The 21,414-nt window shown below is 35.7% G+C and overlaps 1 pseudogene; it reads left to right on the forward strand.

Annotated features, from left to right (window-relative positions):
* Window positions 1-1,753: 1,753 nt before the first annotated feature.
* On the forward strand, window positions 1,754-7,489 carry LOC141608429 (uncharacterized; annotated as a pseudogene).
* The last annotated feature ends 13,925 nt before the right edge of the window (window positions 7,490-21,414 follow it).

Raw genomic sequence — 21,414 nt, forward strand, 5'->3', positions numbered from 1 at the left:
CTTTTTAAACGACTTTCATGCAAAGTGGAGTTTGTAATAATAATAATAACAATAACAATAACAATAACAATAACAATAACAATAACAATAACAATAACAATAACAATAACAATAATAATAATAATAATAATAATAATAATAATAATAATAATGCAAACCTTTTACATACCATTTCTCATTTACATACCATTTCTCATTTTCCGTTATGTCATTGCATTGAGTTACTTTAGTTTTGGTAGGGGTATCTTAGTATATCTAATGTATGAAATTTTAATTTCTGATAAACTGTTGTATAAAAGACTAATTGAATTTATACAACCCTTAAAACATGAAAATCGTAGTATATTTTTGTATTAAATCACTAAAGTATTACACTAGAAACATAAGAACCCTCACAAAACTAGTTGATAGTCAAAAGATAGAAGGAAGTTGAAACATAGAGAGCAAAGGACACTCATTCCATTCCTTGGATAAATTTAATCCTAACGATAGAACTTTTATAAGTAGCAATATGTTACAGAGTGTCCCTAAATCCCCACCATTTTTAGGCTCTTAGTTCCTTAGGTATGGCTTGTGTCACAGTAGGGACATGTATAAAAGCAACAACCTAGGAGGGTATGTAGTATATTGGTGACTCCTACATAAAGATGATGACTACTGATGAGAGAGGTAAGCAATATCATGAAATCAATTACGTATTTCTCTTGTTTTGGAGAGTTATTTGGAGAAATAGGTAGACATAGTACATGCCCTCAACTAAGCCATAGATTAAAGACTTTATTCCAAATAAAAAATAAATGCTACATGAATTTTCTATATTCTTGCTATATTACAAATTTTGTCAAACACAATTTGAAAAGTATGAGGAGAATAAAAAAACAGAGGAAATATAAAGCAACAAAAAAAATACAGAGTAGTATGAAGCAATAAAAAAGTATACAAAGCAGTAGCTAGGACCAGGGGCGGACCCAGGGGGGCACGTGCACCCCAACCCAAAAAAAAAATCAATTTTCTAAAAAAATTAGAACGACGTTTCATTCCTATCGTCAATCTCAAATTCTCAATTCTCAGTTTCTCACCTTCCTTCTTGAGCGAGAATTTTCATTGTCATCTATTCGTCCGCCGTTTTCCTCCACCGTTATTCACTGCATGTATGACCTCACCTTCACACCCTAAATTATAACCCCAATTTAATTTCTCGATTTCAATTTTCAAACCCTAAATTAATAAACCCCTAATTCGATTTTGGATTTGTTCATTTGTTGTGTGCTTAATTAATGAATGGTCAATTGATCATTGTTAATTGAATCAATGATTTAATTGTTTTTGAGTATGTTCTTAATTCTTCAGAATTTTTGATGCTAATTAGTAAATAGTAGTATAGTACCCGTAACCCACCCTTCCCATTACTTCATTTGTTTGATTTTTTTAAATTAACTCTAATACTCTATTATGAATTACTTTAATGGCTGTATTGCTTTAGTTTTGCTTGAGTGGTTGTCAGGTTGTATTGCTTTAATTTTTGATTAACTCACTGCCCTGCTGCTCTGATAGTGCTATAGTTACCGTAGTTTCGCTGGTTGTATGCCTGTATTGCTTATTTGCTTTGGCCTTTGTGACAGATTATTAGTGAAATTTAGAAGACTATTTTGCAATTGAAAATTTGAAACCATCTAGTCAGTAGCTTAATTCCACAAAAAGTCCTTTCAAATTTCATTGTTTTGTTTATTTTAGTAACTGAAGTCTGAAGAAGATGGGGAAGAATAAAACTATTTTAGACTGTTGGAGCAAGTATAGAAAATCCCAAAAATCTTGTTCATCGTCTACACCATTATCTAGAGAAGCTCAGGAAGTTAACCACCAAAGTGAGCAAGATGATGAACACACCTCACAAGGAGAAAATCAAAGTGAGCAATGTGATCCAATACAAATAGAGAATCAAAGTGAGCAATGTGATCTAATGCAAGCAGAGAATCAAAGTGAGCATTGTGATCTAACACAAGCAGAGAATGAAAGTGAGCACGAGTCTCCTTTCATTCCTTCTCAAAATCAAGATGATGAAGATGAATTTGATATTTTGCCACGTGATCCGGGAAAGCGAAACCCAATTTCATCTTATCCGGTTAATGATCGAGATGTTATAAGAAGAGGATTTATTGACAAGAAGGCTTGTAGACCAAGACCAAAACCAGATTTCCCTCAAACACTAGAAGGTACCAAAAAACGTCGCTTTAAAGGTTATTGGTATGATCGATATGATTGGCTTGAGTATAGTGAGAAAAATGACGCGGCTTTCTGTTTTGTATGTTACTTGTTTAGAGATTCTACAAGTTCTCCCGGTAATGTTCTATTTGTGGATGGAGGGTTTAGAAAATGGAGAAAAGCATTAGAAAGGTTTGAGAGACATGTTGGTGGAGTTGGTAGTGCTCACAATGAAGCTAAAGAAAAATTTGACCTTTTCATAAATCAAAAAACGTCTATAATAGAAAAGGTAGACAAAGTAAGTAGCAAAACCAAAGCTCTTTACAAGGCTCGCTTGGTATATTCTCTTCAAAGTTTGAGATTTCTTTTGAAGCAAGGTTTAGCATTTCGTGGCCATAATGAAAAAGAGTCTTCAAATAATAAGGGAAATTTTCTTGAGCTTTTGACATGGCTTGCTGGAAGAAGTAAAAGTGTGGCTAAAATTGTTCTCTCTAATGCTCCGGGTAACCACCAAGTGAAGGCCCCAAAAATTCAAAAAGATCTTATCAAATGTTGTGCAAAAGAAACTACTAGGCTCATTGTTGAAGATCTTGATAATGATTTTTTTTGCAATATTAGCTGATGAGTCTTGTGATGTCTCTCAAAAGGAGCAATTAGCCCTCTGTTTACGTTATGTTAATAAAAGAGGAAAAGTGTGTGAAAGTTTTCTTGGTGCTGTAATTAAGAATTTACTTGATGGACATTCATTGAGTATGTCGAACATTCGGGGTCAAGGTTATGATGGAGCAAGTAATATGAGAGGTGAGTTGAATGGTCTTAGAAACTTGATAATGAGTAACAACCCACGTGCCTACTATGTTCATTGTTTTCCTCACCAACTTCAACTAACTCTTGTAGCGGTTGCTAAAAAAAATTGTGAGTGCGCCAAATTTTTTATGCATCTTGAAATTGTACTTAATACAATTGGACAGTGGCGGACCTAAGATTCATAGAAAGGGGGGGCACAATAAAAAAAGAGAGACAAATGAAAAAAAATTGAAATTTTATTATATAGATTTCATCGTTAACATTACATATAAAAATAGTGTCATTGACACACAATACCTAAAGAGTCAATCTAATACCATTCGACGAGATTTCATGTTTTGGAAGCGATTAATGATATCATCATCACTTACTTGTACAAAAAATTCTCGCTCAATAAATGGAACCAAACAATAGTTCAAAAGTTTATCGCTTAATTTATTTCTCAACTTATTTTTCACAAATGCCATTGAGGAGAATGCTCTTTCTACACTTGCGGTTGCAATCGGAAGTATCAAGACAAGCTTAAGTAACAAACAAACAGATGGATAAGAAAGATATTTATTTGTTTCAATAAGCTTCTCCAACAGCTCACCAATGCTCTTCAAATGATAAAAACTTGAGTCCTTCCGCATATCACTAATAAAAAGATCAAGTTGAAATTTAAGACCAATTAGATCAACACCCGAGAACTCCTTAGGATAAAACTCCTCCGCAAGTTCCAACAATTTTTTCTTGTTAAAAGAAGCAAATCAATTGGCCGGACTCAAACACGCCATACACTTCAGCAATTCTGTGCTTTTTTCATCAAAGCGGCTTTCAAGTTCTTGATATTGCTTATCAATCACTGTCATAAACATTTCAGCTCGATAATGATGAAGGTTAGTGACTTTATCAAGGAAACGTCTAGATCTTCCGGGAGGAGCATAAAAATCATCCATGTTCGGCACTTCAATATTATGTTTTCCACAAAAATCACTTACCGTATCAAAGAAGTTGTCCCATCCATCATCCCTCATAATTTGTAAGTGATCCTTAGTCAAATCCACATGTGTCATCGCATTAATAATATCTTGGTCTCTTCTTTGTAAAGCTTGACATAAATCATTAGTATATCCAAAAATGACTTTCATTAGATGCATCATGAAAATAAAGTCAAATGACTCAAGATGATCAATTGCAATTTGTGCTTTTGCACGATCATCTACACACTTTGAAGATAAACCGATTTTCTCAAGAACTTCAATGGCCGTAGAAAACATAATAATAAGATTCAAGATTGATCTAAAATGAGAACCCCATCGAGTATCTCCTGGCCTAGCTAAACCAAACACTTGATTCAACCCTTTTCCAGTTTCAACTTCACCCAATTCTAATGCTTGTAACAATTTCTTAGCTTGAACATCTCTAAGCATCTCCATTCTCTTACAAGAGGATCCAATTGCAGGGGCGGACCCAGGGGGCCTGAGGTAGCACGTGTACCCCAACCCAAAAAAAAAAATCAATTTTCTAAAAAAATTAGAACGACGTTTCATTCCTATCGTCAATCTCAAATTCTCAATTCTCAGTTTCTCACCTTCTTTCTTGAGCGAGAATTTTCATTGTCATCTATTCGTCCGCCGTTTTCCTCCACCGTTATTCACTGCAGGTATGACCTCACCTTCATACCCTAAATTATAACCCCAATTTAATTTCTCAATTTCAATTTTCAAACCCTAAATTAATAAACCCCTAATTCGATTTTGGATTTGTTCATTTGTTGTGTGCTTAATTAATGAATGGTCAATTGATCATTGTTAATTGAATCAATGATTTAATTGTTTTTTGAGTATGTTCTTAATTCTTCAGAATTTTTGATGCTAATTAGTAAATAGTAGTATAGTACCCGTAACCCCACCCTTCCCATTACTTCATTTGTTTGATTTTTTTAAATTAACTCTAATACTCTATTATGAATTACTTTAATGGCTATATTGCTTTAGTTTTGCTTGAGTGGTTGTCAGGCTGTATTGCTTTAATTTTTGATTAACTCACTGCCCTGCTGTTGTGATAGTGCTATAGTTACCGTAGTTTCGATGGTTGTATGCCTGTATTGCTTATTTGCTTTGGCCTTTGTGACAGATTATTAGTGAAATTTAGAAGACTATTTTGCAATTGAAAATTTGAAACCATCTAGTCAGTAGCTTAATTCCACAAAAAGTCCTTTCAAATTTCATTATTTTGTTTATTTTAGTAACTGAAGTCTGAAGAAGATGGGGAAGAATAAAACTATTTTAGACTGTTGGAGCAAGTATAGAAAATCCCAAAAATCTTGTTCATCGTCTATACCATTATCTAGAGAAGCTCAGGAAGTTAACCACAAAAGTGAGCAAGATGATGAACACACCTCACAAGGAGAAAATCAAAGTGAGCAATGTGATCCAATACAAGTAGAGAATCAAAGTGAGCAATGTGATCTAATGCAAGTAGAGAATCAAAGTGAGTATTGTGATCAAACACAAGCATATAATGAAAGTGAGCACGAGTCTCCTTTCATTCCTTCTCAAAATCAAGATGATGAAGATGAATTTGATATTTTGCCACATGATCCGGGAAAGCGAAACCCAATTTCATCTTATCCGGTTAATGATCGAGATGTTATAAGAAGATGATTTATTGACAAGAAGGCTTGTAGACCAAGACCAAAACCAGATTTCCCTCAAACACTAGAAGGTACCAAAAAATGTCGCTTTAAAGGTTATTGGTATGATCGATATGATTGGCTTGAGTATAGTGAGAAAAATGACGCGGCTTTCTGTTTTGTATGTTACTTGTTTAGAGATTCTACAAGTTCTCCCGGTAATGATCCATTTGTGGATGGAGGGTTTAGAAAGTGGAGAAAAGTATTAGAAAGGTTTGAGAGACATGTTGGTGGAGTTGGTAGTGCTCACAATGAAGCTAAAGAAAAATTTGACCTTTTCATAAATCAAAAAAACGTCTATAATAGAAAAGGTAGACAAAGTAAGTAGTAAAACCAAAGCTCTTTACAAGGCTCGCTTGGTATATTCTCTTCAATGTTTGAGATTTCTTTTGAAACACGGTTTAGCATAAGGATTTACTTGATGGACATTCATTGAGTATGTCGAACATTCGGGGTCAAGGTTATGATGGAGCAAGTAATATGAGAGGTGAGTTGAATGGTCTTAGAAACTTGATAATGAGGAACAACCCACATGCCTACTATGTTCATTGTTTTGCTCACCAACTTCAACTAACTCTTGTAGCGGTTGCTAAAGAAAATTGTGAGTGCGCCAAATTTTTTATGCATCTTGGAATTGTACTTAATAGAATTGGATCCTCTTGTAAGAGAATGAAGATTCTTAGAGATGTTCAAGCTAAGAAATTGTTACAAGCATTAGAATTGGGTGATCAAGTTGAAAGTGGAAAAGGGTTGAATCAAGTGCTTGGTTTAGCTAGGCCAGGAGATACTCGATGGAGTTCTCATTTCAAATCAATCTTGAATCTTATTATTATGTTTTCTACGGTTATTGAAGTTCTTGAGAAAATCGGTTTATCTTCAAAGTGTGTAGATGATCGTGCAAAAGCACAAATTGCAATTGATCATCTTGAGTTATTTGACTTTATTTTCATGATGCATCTAATGAAAGTCATTTTTGGATATACTAATGATTTATATCAAGCTTTACAAAGAAGAGACCAAGATATTATTAATGCGATGACACTTGTGGATTTGACTAAGGATCACTTACAAATTATGAGGGATGATGGATGGGACAACTTCTTTGATACGGTAAGTGATTTTTGTGGAAAACATAATATTGAAGTGCCGAACATGGATGATTTTTATGCTCCTCCCGGAAGATCTAGACGTTTCCTTGATAAAGTCACTAACCTTCATCGTTATCGAGCTGAAATGTTTATGATAGTGATTGATAAGCAATATCAAGAACTTGAAAGCCGCTTTGATGAAAAAAGCACAGAATTGCTGAAGTGTATGGCGTGTTTGAGTCCGGCCAATTTATTTGCTTCTTTTAACAAGAAAAAATTGTTGGAACTTGCGGAGGAGTTTTATCCTAAGAAGTTCTCGGGTGTTGATCTAATTGGTCTTAAATTTCAACTTGATCTTTTTATTAGTGATATGCGGAAGGATTCAAGATTTCATCATTTGAAGAGCATTGGTGAGCTGTTGGAGAAGCTTATTGAAACAAATAAATATCTTTCTTATCCATATGTTTGTTTGTTACTTAAGCTTGTCTTGATACTTTCGGTTGCAACCGCAAGTGTAGAAAGAGCATTCTCCTCAATGGCATTTGTGAAGAATAAGTTGAGAAATAAATTAAGCGATAAACTTTTGAACTATTGTTTGGTTCCATTTATTGAGCGAGAATTTTTTGTACAAGTAAGTGATGATGATATCATTAATCGCTTCCAAAACATGAAATCTCGTCGAATGGTATTAGATTGACTCTTTAGGTATTGTGTGTCAATGACACTATTTTTATATGTAATGTTAACGATGAAATCTATATAATAAAATTTCAATTTTTTTTTTCATTTGTCTCTCTTTTTCTATTGTGCCCCCCCTTTCTATGAATCCTAGGTCCGCCACTGCTACTTACTTCTTCGATTTCGAAATCATTCAGAAGGAATAGTACTACTCTACAAAAGGAGAACTACTTACCCCTCACATTGTTCTTCTCTTATACATTTCTGTTGATAATTGAATCTTTAACTAATAATTATTTTTCTGTGTGTATAACAGTATAAAACGTTGAAAGGCTTGCAAATTGATGGGTAGAAAAGAGGGAGTTAAAACTAAAAAGAAGGAGAAGAACGATTTGAGCGAGAGCGCAGCAGGCGGAAATGTTTTCATTCTGAGGTTGGATTAAGGTTTCACTTAAGAGAAATGTTGGGCGGGAATTTTTTCATTGTGAGGGTGACACGTGGATTAGGATGACGTCACATGTTCTTGTTTTATATGTTTACTAGTTTTTGAACCCGTGCACTGCACGGGTGGTAACGAAAAATATTATTAAAAGTACAAATTTAAGTATTTTTTGATATAGTGAATAACTAAATTTTAGAAAATTTAACTTTGTTTACCTATATACTTTTGATAAGTTTATGTTGCATCCTTTTATTCGAAGTACTCTATTTAAATTTTTTTTCTCGACTTTTTAATTTATAAGCGGTGAAATCCGAAAAGTAAATATAAAATTATTGTAAATTTCATAACATGTTTATTTACACAATATACAATTAATTTTACTCATTGTTATACGCTTTTTTTTAATCATATTATTCCACTTGTTTGTTCTATAAATTCTTTACCTTCTTTCCCATTTTCTCTCCCACCACATTGTCTGGACGTCTGGAAACAACGTTCGCCATAACTTACCAACTACATCGAGATCCACCTGCAGACCCTCCACCATAGCGGTGACCGCACCTGTAACACCCCCATACTCCAAGTGCCTTACCAGGACCACCCAGGTATAAGGATGTCACCATCTCGGTTACCCGAGGCCTAATAATCATAAGACAATGAAGAAACATACTTTATTAAATAAGTTTACGTGATTACATACCAAAACCAACTGTAAGCAAAATACAATTATTCTCAAACTATAAACCAACTGAAAGGAACTATTCTAATAAAAACAGCGGAAGACTAAAGACTCTGATATGTGATGACTCCATCCCCAGCTAGATCCCACGCGTATCCAAGATATACCTGCCAAGCAACTGCTCACCACCCCCCGAATGGATCACCACAGTTTTTAAAACATTTAAACGGGGTCAGTACTAATCACACAATTTACATATATATTTCAACAATCCAACAAACAGACGGCTTAACCGTCACACACACGCACACACAACCACACCAATCCCAACAATCTCAATCACCGACTGTCCACTGGACCAGCCCTGCCAGTGGGGGACCGCAGCCGTTCCCACCTAAGCCCCGCTCATCATACGAGCGATAACCCTGTCCCATTAATGTGCACATCCCCTTCCATGGCGGGTTCCACGAAGGGCGAAACTAGGGCGTGAAGTCACTCCCGCAAGTGACCCCACTCAGCCGAGAACGCATCTCGAGAGCCACAGACAACCATTCACAATCACAATCACAATCACAATCACAATCATCATATCAAACAACTAACTACAGCACATCACCAATATCCCATTATGGGACTAATACGAGTAGGAAATCCTACCGGAAAGCACAACACGCAGACGGTATCTACAAAGTATCAAAAACCGCTCCTCTACGAATTCTCCTCCTACCATACAACACATAGATGCTACCATTCAAATACTACTCATAAAAACCCCCAATTCCTAAATTAGGGTTTCATCAATCTTAACAAAACATTATATAAATTATATTAAAAGCTTACCCTCGACGCAAGGAATCCAACGACGCGAACTACGATACTGAACCGACCGTCGAACTCAGGAATTGTCAAGAACGCGATTAGGAAGAAGACTAGTTGCTTTCTCTCTTAAACAGGTTTTAGGTTTTGTAAAAAGTGATTTAAAACAATTACGAATATGTTTAAATACCTTAATCGCGTAATTAACAAACCCCGAGAAAACTCCCCGTAAAACCGGACACTCGATCGAGTACCCAAGGTACTCGATCGAGTACCCCTTACTCGATCGAGTGCCCCACTACTCGATCGAGTACCCAACAGTCGAAAACTATTTTATTTCGCAACTTGCCCTTACTCGACAGAGTAAGGGCTACTCGATAGAGTACCCCAAGACTTATAAATACGGAGTATTACGGTCTTCCCTCCTTAAAAGGAACTTCGTCCCCGAAGTTCAACCCATACATAAAAACAAACATGCTAACTCGATCAAGACACAACAACGTAACTGAGAACTCAAAACAAAACTCCAACCGACCATGGACTCCTAACACCAACTCCACTAACTATTCCTACCTCCACAACATGGCTCACGATATCGTATCAACTCCATTATATCTCTCTCAACACTAACTCCATACACTACCAACTACCATCCTCTAACGCTGCTAGCTCCGTAATATATCATCCACTACCAAATCCCATATCAAGACACTCATAGACATCAAACGGAATGTTACATTCTACCACCCTAAAAAGGAACTTCGTCCTCGAAGTTTACTCAGACTCATAACATCATCCTCCAACTGTCAACATTATATAAAATATTCTCATACTCTGAAGCATCACACTACTACAAGCACGGCCGTGGCCTTTTATAATTATCATCCACAAACAAATCCCTCCTTTACGCTACGCTAGCACTCTACTTCCAATTATATTACAACATGCACCACTATGAAACTCTCTTTTATCGCATCCTACTCCTCTTAAGACAAATGTTACTTCCTCGTAACTCACTAATACTAAATCCTTAGTTATATCTTCTCGTTATTCTCATCATCATCATATGTCAAAGATAACCACTTATAATCTAAACACTCGCCATGCATATATCCAAGGCTCCCTTACTTAAACATTCCTCATACCTCAACTCATTCGTCACACCATCTAACCTATACCTCAAAATCTTTATCTTAACCCAAAACTTCAACTCTCCACATTACCGCAACATGACATACCTCTCTATATAAACTATATGAAACTCCCATCATCAAAAGCATAACTCACGATCTACACTTGTTACGTACACTCACACTAGATCCTCAAGTTCTTTCATTCATTACCGCAAGATTCATACATAACTTAACACGACACTTATTATTCAACACCCTACACTCACTGTCCCAACAAAAGATTATGAACTACCTGCCGCTTTCAGATCATTACAACACATGTTCCACGGATCATTTTCCATTACCATGTCTACTGAAGCCCTATCTAGAAGAAGATCAAAATTACTGTAACAACCTCTTACAACCGTATCCCATCAATAGAACATCACTATACCATGACAACAACGAAAACATATTCAACTCTATTTCATATCATACTCTACCTCATTCTTAACTTAACCTGGTAAAGAGAACATCAATAAGCAAGACAACTGTCTACATGCAGAAACTGAAACTCGCAGGGAGCAACATCAAACAGAACAACAAACTATGTATAACTGGTATGTACTTTCGAAACTCGAATCATAATCATCCCGCCTAATCCACCACAACCGGTGACGGCATCACAACGCCGCCACCAACAGCCACACCGTAGTGCGAAAATACCCGCATCACAACACTAAATGTCGTGCCCGGATCACCACCCGAGGCACCACAACCACATCGATAGACATCACAACTGCATACAACTCCCATAAACACTGACTCAGGATAACTTTTCAGTCAAGAAAAACTTATTCAAATCCACTTTACTAAATCATAACACAACATATTTTATGAATTAAACAGATAATAACCTCGTGAATATCATCCCCTTATCATATCACATATTGACATGTATCATGAATACAGACAAGCATAACTAGTAATGCCGAATCAGTCAAATTATTACCTTTTTGGATATCATTCCATTATGTTCTCGTATCCAACATGTATTACAGAAAATTCAGATAACAACTTATAATTATCACACCATACCATTTCTTGTGAGGTCACAACCTCACGCAAACTTTTATATATATGACATAGACCCATAATCACATCCAACCAGTCAATCCTGATTACGTAAGTTACCCCTCGATAAAGGTTACCTGTCGCCCGAGTTTAACTCGTATGCCCCTCATAACATATTCCCCCATTCACACAACCATCACTTCCTGCCAAATATCACCATACCTTTACTATTCAACTATTAGCATCCGCCTCATCTAACCACATCTTATACCCTCTTACAATCATACACAACAATCAGGTCCCTACCAAATCAACCTCTTTAGAATTGCTACCTTTCTAATATACCATCACTCTTAACCACTAGTGACAACACCACAAACGATAACACTACCACTGTCCGAACATCAAACCTCTTACACTCATCTCTAAACATCACGATTTCTTTCCTATCTTTGGTTGACATCCCAAATAACAAACATCGAATCCATCAACAAAATTACCTCAACATTCTTCCCAATACTATCCTTAATTGTATCATCATCTAACTCTCCGCCAAAAATCTCGTATCGTGCAAATATTCTACCAACTTCTTACTTTCCTTAATTCCTCGAAACTCATTACTAATCATGTTGTCCCAAAACTCCTCTATAACCATTAACTAACATCCTCGTGACGCTATCACACATTTCAATGATTCCTTACCTTTATATCACATAACTCCGGTGAATATTTTCCTCAGCTTACTTTTATCCTTCTTTTCTCTTTACACTCAATAATACCAATTAATAGTTCAACTCCTTATTCCTTCTAGCTAACTCTTTAGAAATCCAGTTACGTTCTCACTGCTCCAAAACTCACATCTAATTATTTCATATCGATATCATCTCACTCTTTCTTACCACAAATATTCTCTTATTATGTCATCAATCACCCTTGCCACTAATCCATCCATAGAATCAACGTTTACTGTTCAACAATTGCATCTCCCTTCTTACATTTCTAGAAATCAAAATTCCTTTCATACCGCTAATTGCCCAAGGAGAACCCACAATTGTTTCATCTCTTAAAAGCCAAATCTCCACCCCGCGACATGTCTCCACAAAGTTCACTATATACCACTCTTCTCAACCCCTTTAAAACGAACTTTCATTATGTATATTCTTAACCCACACGGCTCTTAACTACCTCCCTCCATAATTCTTTACACATCCCAGGTTGTCACTATCCATATCCTTACTCTCAATCCTTTCATTCTCACGTTCCTTAGACTCACATCATCCATTGCCCACATTCACTTACTTTTAAATTACTCAACACACACTCATATCACTCATCCCATTTCATCTCAGAAAACATGCTCTATGTCTCAATTAAGTCATAACAATCTTCCTTTTCTTTTTCCACTATCTATTACAACCACGTATAACTCATGTCCTCCCACCGAACTCATACTCACCACAGGTGCCACTCACTACACCACAAGATTGGGTAACTTACGCGTCAAGACCAACATACATGTAAAACAATGCATAAAGAAGCAAAATAATAACTTTGAATTAAACATAATATGCAACGAATTCAAAAGATAAGCATATGACCCAAAACAGGGTCACTAGATCGAGTACAGGCCACTCGATCGAGTAAGGGACTTACTCGATCGAGTAGGTCAAGATCAGAAGCACGTAAAACAAATCACCAGGGCTACTCGATCGAGTAACTAACATACTCGATCGAGTGCCACCTTACTCGATCGAGTACCAAGGATACTCGATCGAGTACCCCAATTCTCAGCACTGTCCAGTTTTCGTAAAACAGTCATAACTCACTCATTTCTTGGTCATTTTGGGCGTGTGACCTATCGTTAGAATCGTAAAAGAACAAGCTATCACCTCCAATTGGAATCACATTAAAATCATTTATGCATCTAAAGTTATAACAGTTTAAATGCAACCTCCCTATAATCGAAAACACAACTACTTGATTTTACTTCCCAACAACGTAAACGACAACATGGTAAACAAAAACAACTCTATGCTCATAAAACCAGTATTGCTAATCTCATGTTACCATCTTCAAAAATCAAGCAACAACATCCATCATGCACATATATTATTTAACTCATTAGTCATGTACTAACCTCATGCTTTAAATTTTATAACTTTTCGTAACACAAAACATTCTCATACATTACAAATCCTATTCCCATGTTACTAATACAACAACATTACAATTACACTTCGCCGCCTAAACATATTCATAATCACAAAATTCATATTCTTATGCAATTGCTACTCCATCTTTTCCAATCAATTCATCTATTGCCAACACATTACTCATCATTCTCATACACTTTTCTAACAATTCCAACCAACATTGTAAACCAACTATCATGCAACATGCTTTCAATCAACAACATACGAAATCACATTATCACCATCTTTTCTACACATTCCCTATTCTCCACATACATACATCCACTGATTCATGCCACACATCACTCCATAGGTACACAAAGCACAAGGTAAACACATAGCGATCCCGACTCATATCCCATGTCACCGGTTCAAAATTATAGGGCGAGTTCGCGACTTTAGGACGTCTCCCAAGTCTTTGCATTAGCTCCTACAACCTTTACCCCGGATTCATTTTAATTGACTCCCTATATTCATTGGATTCATTGGTTACGTGTTTCGGGATCGTCGCTCGATACCATTTGTAACACCCCCATACTCCAAGTGCCTTACCAGGACCACCCAGGTATAAGGATGTCACCATCTCGGTTACCCGAGGCCTGATAATCATAAGACAATGAAGAAACATACTTTATTAAATAAGCTTACGTGATTACATACCAAAACCAACTGTAAGCAAAATACAATTATTCTCAAACTATAAACCAACTGAAAGGAACTATTCTAATAAAAACAGCGGAAGACTAAAGACTCTGATATGTGATGACTCCATCCCCACTAGATCCCACGCGTATCCAAGATATACCCGCTAAGCAACGCTCACCACCCCCGAATGGATCACCACGCTTTTAAAACATTTAAACGGGGTCGACTAATCACACAATTTACATATATATATCAACAATCCAACAAACAGACGGCTTAACCGTCACACACACGCACACACAACCACACCAATCCCAACAATCTCAATCACCGACTGTCCACTGGACCAGCCCTGCCAGTGGGGGACCGCAGCCGTTCCCACCTAAGCCCCGCTCATCATACGAGCGATAACCCTGCCCCATTAATGTGCACATCCCCTTCCATGGCGGGTTCCACGAAGGGCGAAACTAGGGCGTGAAGTCACTCCCGCAAGTGACCCCACTCAGCCGAGAACGCATCTCGAGAGCCACAGACAACCATTCACAATCACAATCACAATCATAATCACAATCATCATATCAAACAACTAACTACAGCACATCACCAATATCCCATTATGGGACTAATACTGAGTAGGAAATCCTACCTGGAAAGCACAACACGCAGACGGTATCTACAAATTTGTATCAAAACGGCTCCTCTACGAATTCTCCTCCTACCATACAACACATAGATGCTACCATTCAAATACTACTCATAAAAACCCCCAATTCCTAAATTAGGGTTTCATCAATCTTAACAAAACATTATATAAATTATATTAAAAGCTTACCCTCGACGCAAGGAATCCAACGACGCGAACTACGATACGAACCGACCGTCGAACTCCGGAATTGTCAAGAACGCGATTAGGAAGAAGACTAGTTGCTTTCTCTCTTAAACAGGTTTTAGGTTTTGTAAAAAGTGATTTAAAACAATTACGAATATGTTTAAATACCTTAATCGCGTAATTAACAAAACCCGAGAAAACTCCCCCGTAAAACCGGACACTCGATCGAGTACCCAAGGTACTCGATCGAGTACCCCCTTACTCGATCGAGTGCCCCAGCTACTCGATCGAGTACCCAACAGGTCAGAAACTATTTTATTTCGCAACTTGCCCTTACTCGACAGAGTAAGGGCTACTCGATAGAGTACCCCAAGACATATAAATACGGAGTATTACAGCACCCAACGTGCAACTTGGACCACGACTTGGCTTTCATCCCAACCCCTGTCTCAACAGCCCCTACACAACTAACAACTCCCCAGGAATGTATATCCTACGTCTTCCAACTATCCTACCTCACCTTGCCTCCATCATCTTCTACCTCTCGTACCCTCAGCCTCACCATCAACCCGACCCCACCCCATACATGACCCATAACCCTTCGCATAATCTTATAAGACTCCTCACTCATTGCGACCCCTCCCATATCACGATCTCTCGCTAACACCGCTCAATCATTCGCCTTTCAAGTCGCCAAATACTAATTATGATTAGTAGCAAACTTATTCATTATAGTAATTTATGAAATACGAATATTCGATTTTGACAATGACGCACTCGATCTAAACGTTCCGTTATGTCATTTCATCCAATCGACCCACTTCACTCTAAATTTTCTAAACACGGCACCCCACCATCTCTTCTTCTTGATATTCTTTATAATTTACCATGGAGTACGACAATAGTTTGTAACATTACACATTTACCTGCTAGTGTTTCAATTTACTTTGAATACAATAGCAAAATATATAAATTAACAGGTTTTACGTCAATTTGGTAGTTAAGTTGAAATAGTATACTATATCCAAGTTAATAAATAACCTTCTTTTTAAGTGAGAATTTACACTTTTTTACTGTAATAATCAAGTTAGTAGTGGCCCTATTCAATAAGGATGGACAAAGAAACAAAATTTGTGTATGCTAAAAATTGGTCTAAAAGACATGTTGGCCCAACTCGGCCTCGATCCGGCCAATATGAACTTTATTTGTTTAATTGTTTAAAAAATAACCCAATACGATCGATTTGCACTTTAGGGCAAGTGCAATGAAAGAACTTTATATAAAGTTCTTCCTCTGCCACATCATATTTTGAATATCTCAATAATCTCAATTTTTTTGTCATAATGAAAAACATTTATTAAATAAAGTTTTTCTTTAATCCATAATTAATTGATAATGTAATTAATTGGTTAATTTTTCATTGGAACTCACAATTTGTTCTTGTTTTTTGAAAGAACTTGGTTTTTGTTTTCAAACCAAGTTTGTTAATTTAAGAACAAATTTTTGTTTGCAATGGAACAAACTTTGTTTTAGAGTTTGATTTTGACAAACTCAATAAAAAAACTCTCCATTGCTATTGCTCTTATACAATTGGAAATTACCTTTAATAACTCAAATATCTTAAAACAATAATTTAAGTCAAACTCACTATTGCATATTAAGTTATGACTACATCAAAATAAGTAACTCTTACGAAAATTAGTACACACTTTCCTATAGATAATGTGACTTTACAATACACTATTTTTTCATGAAATTATTACGAAGTAACCCGTCGTAAATTCTAAGCCATATATTATTAAAATTAAAATAACAATCTTTGGTTATCCATATTTGAAATGATATCCCTAGCCTCTAACTCTAGAGTAGACATTAGCAAGTAGGAGGTTTGTGTATTCTACTCGTTGCGATTGTAATAATTTATGTTTCTTATATTTAAGAGATAAATACAAATTATGCATAATAAAAATAATAGCATTAAATAGAAAAAAAAAACATCATTGAAATAACAACTTTAATAATCATCATCTAAATGTACCAAAACAATAATCATGATCTGAAAAGGATTAAAGTGCTCAATTTCATCCAACTCTTCAAATAAGAACTTCATAATAAGAGGAATTAACTCACACATTGTACAATTTGATGACGATAATACAATACTTCAAAAGCAGTAAACTTGAAAATTTTCGTAATTCTATACAAATAACAAAGTCGTATACAATCTACTAAATGTTTAAATGTAAAAATCTACTAAAATAATGGAAAATAACAACAAAAGATATGAGATGTGCATATAAATAATTATGTAAAATTAACAGTTAACATAACAAAAGAAAATTTTTAGAACAGATTATATTGACGTAAATTAAAATTAATAAAGTTATTAACTTACTGCTTAAAGCAATACGGTTAAAACCGAAATATAAGTTAAGAACAATCTCGTTTGTCATGGAATTTGTATGGTTACCATGAAAGTTCATCTTCTTCTTAAAAAATGACCAGTTTTATACAGAGTAGTAAATTGGGATGAGCACATGTAATATAGGAACCAAAATTTGCGGTAATTACCGCAAATTTTATCGCTACAAATATTAAATATATAATTGATATATTTACCAAAATTTGTATGGTTACCATGAAAGTTCGTCTTCTTCTTAACTGATTTCAGTCGCTAATTTGGAAATCAGTCGCCAATTTGGCGACTACCAACATCAGTCGCCAAAAATCGGTCGCCTGTTTTAGTTTTTCTTGTAGTGTAACCAAATCAAAAATCAAAGCACGTATCTTCACATTCCTTTCATAATATTATCGCTACAAATATTAAATATATAATTGATACTACTATTGCGATATCTTGCCGTGATTCTAGTGAGATTATGGTAAGTTTTTAAAAATTTACAAATTTGTTTCATTCTACATATCTCCTACCATTTATATTGCATTTTATTGACGTTATTTATGTAATGCATTTATTAATGGTTTAACTATTAGTTAGTAATACTAGTTTTGGAACCCTTGCATTGCACGGGTGGTCACGAAAAATATTATTAAAAAGTGAAAACTTACATATTTTTAATTTGGATTTAGTAAATTACTAAATTTTAGTAAATGGTCTGCACATACACTTTTGATAAGTTTATGTTGCTTAATTTTATTCGAATTACTCAGGTTCAGTTTAGAAAATGTTCGTCATCACTGACCGACTACCTCGAGATCCACCAGTATGCAGACCCTCCATTGCAGTGGTCACACCTCGGACTACGACGTCCCCCTTAACCCCAATCTCAGCAGCCTCCACAATTAATCACCTTCCAGCAATCCGCATCCTACGTACTCCAACAACCCTTCCCTCTTCTTGCCTCCACCATCTCTTACGCCCCCTCCTCGTACCTCCAGCATAACCATCATCCTTACCCAACCCCATGTGTGACCCTAACCTTTCTCGTAACCTTATACGATTCCCCACCCATCATTACTTACCCATCACGACCTTCCACCACCAACACCACCCATTCATTCGCCTCTGGTGCCCATCCCATCTATATTATCTATTACTCATGATCTGATATATAAATATTACGGAATTACTTGAGAAATTTTAGCTAAGTTATATTTATTTCTATGTTTTTTTTTACTAAAAGTTAATATCAGAATAAAGTAAGATTGTTTCAAGGTAATTAAATATTGTCTTTCACTTGTTTCGTTAAATGACGCACTTTAATTTAGAGAAAAAAAAAATCAAAATTTGTTATTAGTAGCAAACTTGCTCGTTATATTAGTTTATGAGATGCGATTTTGACAATAATGACTCATTGACTTGTAAGGAAAGATTGGTTGTTTTAAAAAAAAAAAAGAATCTTGATTTAAAACTTAAGTATGTTAATAATACAATTAATAATATGATTACGATTAGTACTAAATGATATTTTAAACATGTCAATATCTCATGCTTATGACACTTGACACTCGTATGAACTACCGATTTCAGCTTTAATATAATACATGATATATGATACGTAGTACTCTCTCTGATTTGAGAGAATATTTTTACATTTTTATTATTTTGTGACGAGTATTAAAATCAAAGGTAAATAATTTTTTTGGGTACATAAAGGTAAATAATTATGATTCGCTCTTACCAACTGTCTAAATTTTTCAACCCCGGTGTTAGTTTCCACTACCATCTTTTCTACTCCCATTTTATCAATCTATGTTGGTCGATTATTTAAAAGGCATTGTTTTGTAATTTGTGTTAAAAATCACAATCTTGTAACCATTAATTTGATTCACCGCTACTTTCAGGTACTTCATTTTGGTTGATGTTATACATTGCATCTTCACTTATTCTTCTAAGATAATTTCATCCTATTACAACTGTAAATGAAGGGGCTCGACTTAACTTATGCCAATTAACTCAATTTAGTTGGCTTTATTCTATTATTTCAATTTAACGGTTTAATCCTTTTTTTAATTATTTCTTTTTATTTTGAGTTTTTGATGGATGAGTTGTGAAAAGATATACTAAAAATTCTAGAGAGGGAGCTAAGTTGATTAGGCTTTTACATAGTGTACCTACCCTTCCTTATTGGCTACCTTCGAGCAAATATGTAACATTTTTTGAGAATGGACACTCTATAAAGTTGGTATCGCATTTCACCGATGCCGCTTGCTATCAATCGTAAAGATTTACCAACATTATCATTAATCTATAAATAAATGTGCAATTATAAGTACTTAATTCACATAATATGTTGATTGATGATGTGACGCAACACTAAATTTGCTTGAATGTTTAACCATTTGATATCTTACCTGGCCTTAAGATTGTACACAGAAGAGTACTCAATGATTTCATGACTCTTTTTGTTCATTTAAGTGTCTCCAAACTGGACAAAATGGGTCAGACCCGACCCGAAAAGGTTGACCCGAGACCCGAATTAACCGACCCGACCCAGACCCGACCCGAAAATTGTATGACTCAATGTTGACCCGACCCGAGAAGACCCGGCGCATAACTGACCTGATCCCAAATGACTTGAAGTGACCCAAAATGACCCGCAACGACTAGTACTAACTCATATTAATACTATATATATCAAAATAAAGTTTAATTGGTTACAATAATCCCTAATAAATAGTTAAATTTGCAAAATAGTATTAACTTAAGTGCTTAGCCATTAACTCAAAAGCAACCCGACCCAAAATGACCTATACCCGAAAATGACCCGACCCGAAATGACCCGACAACAGGTCACCCGAAATTGACCCGAAACCCGAAAGTGACCCGACCCGACCCAACCCGACCCAACCCGACCCGAAATATGTGACAGACCCGAAATGACCCGACCCAAACTGACCCGACCCGTACTCGACCCGAGTGACCCGTTTTGCCAGGTCTACTTGTGAGTAAGTGGATTATGTACTACCACCAATTCTATAATTTCTGAGTATTTTAATAAAGTTTTTGAATTTTGTATTAAAAATTATAAGTTTTACTATAAAGCTTCTGAGTTTATCCACTTAAACATTAAGCTCTACAAAATTACAATCCTATCTATTAAAGCAACAACCAATGTTGAATTTTAGGCACACGTTTGTTGAAGGAATTAATTACAACGCAAAAACTTCCAGAGTATTACAAACAATGTGTTATATTTCTATGACAGTAAACGTAGAATAGGAAGAAATAGTTTGTGGAAGTTTTTGTGTGTCTCATTAGCTTTCAAGGGGTATGTATATATACAATATTCCTATGCTATAAACTAGGAATTAGCTATAACAATAACGCTATTCTCGGAATATACAAGCTAATCAAATCAAGGGAAAATATGTTAACAAAATATCTGCCAGCTAATTATGCACAATATTAGGAAAGAATCCTAATATTTGGCTAACACCCCCCCTCAAGTTGGAGCATGGGGATTAGCAATGCCCAACTTGCCTAATAATCGATGAAAAGTAGATCGACCAAGAGCCTTTGTGAGAATATCCGCAAGCTGATTATTAGTTGAGACATGAGATGGTTTAATAGTCCCGCGTAAAATTTCATCGCGAACGAAATGACAGTCAATCTCAATGTGTTTGGTTCGCTCATGAAAAACGGGATTGTTAGAAATGTGGATGGCGGCCGTATTATCACAATGAAGATCAACAGCAGACGGATGTTCGAA

The sequence above is a fragment of the Silene latifolia genome, chromosome 10, assembly GCF_048544455.1.
Source record: "Silene latifolia isolate original U9 population chromosome 10, ASM4854445v1, whole genome shotgun sequence".
Lineage (NCBI taxonomy): Eukaryota > Viridiplantae > Streptophyta > Magnoliopsida > Caryophyllales > Caryophyllaceae > Silene > Silene latifolia.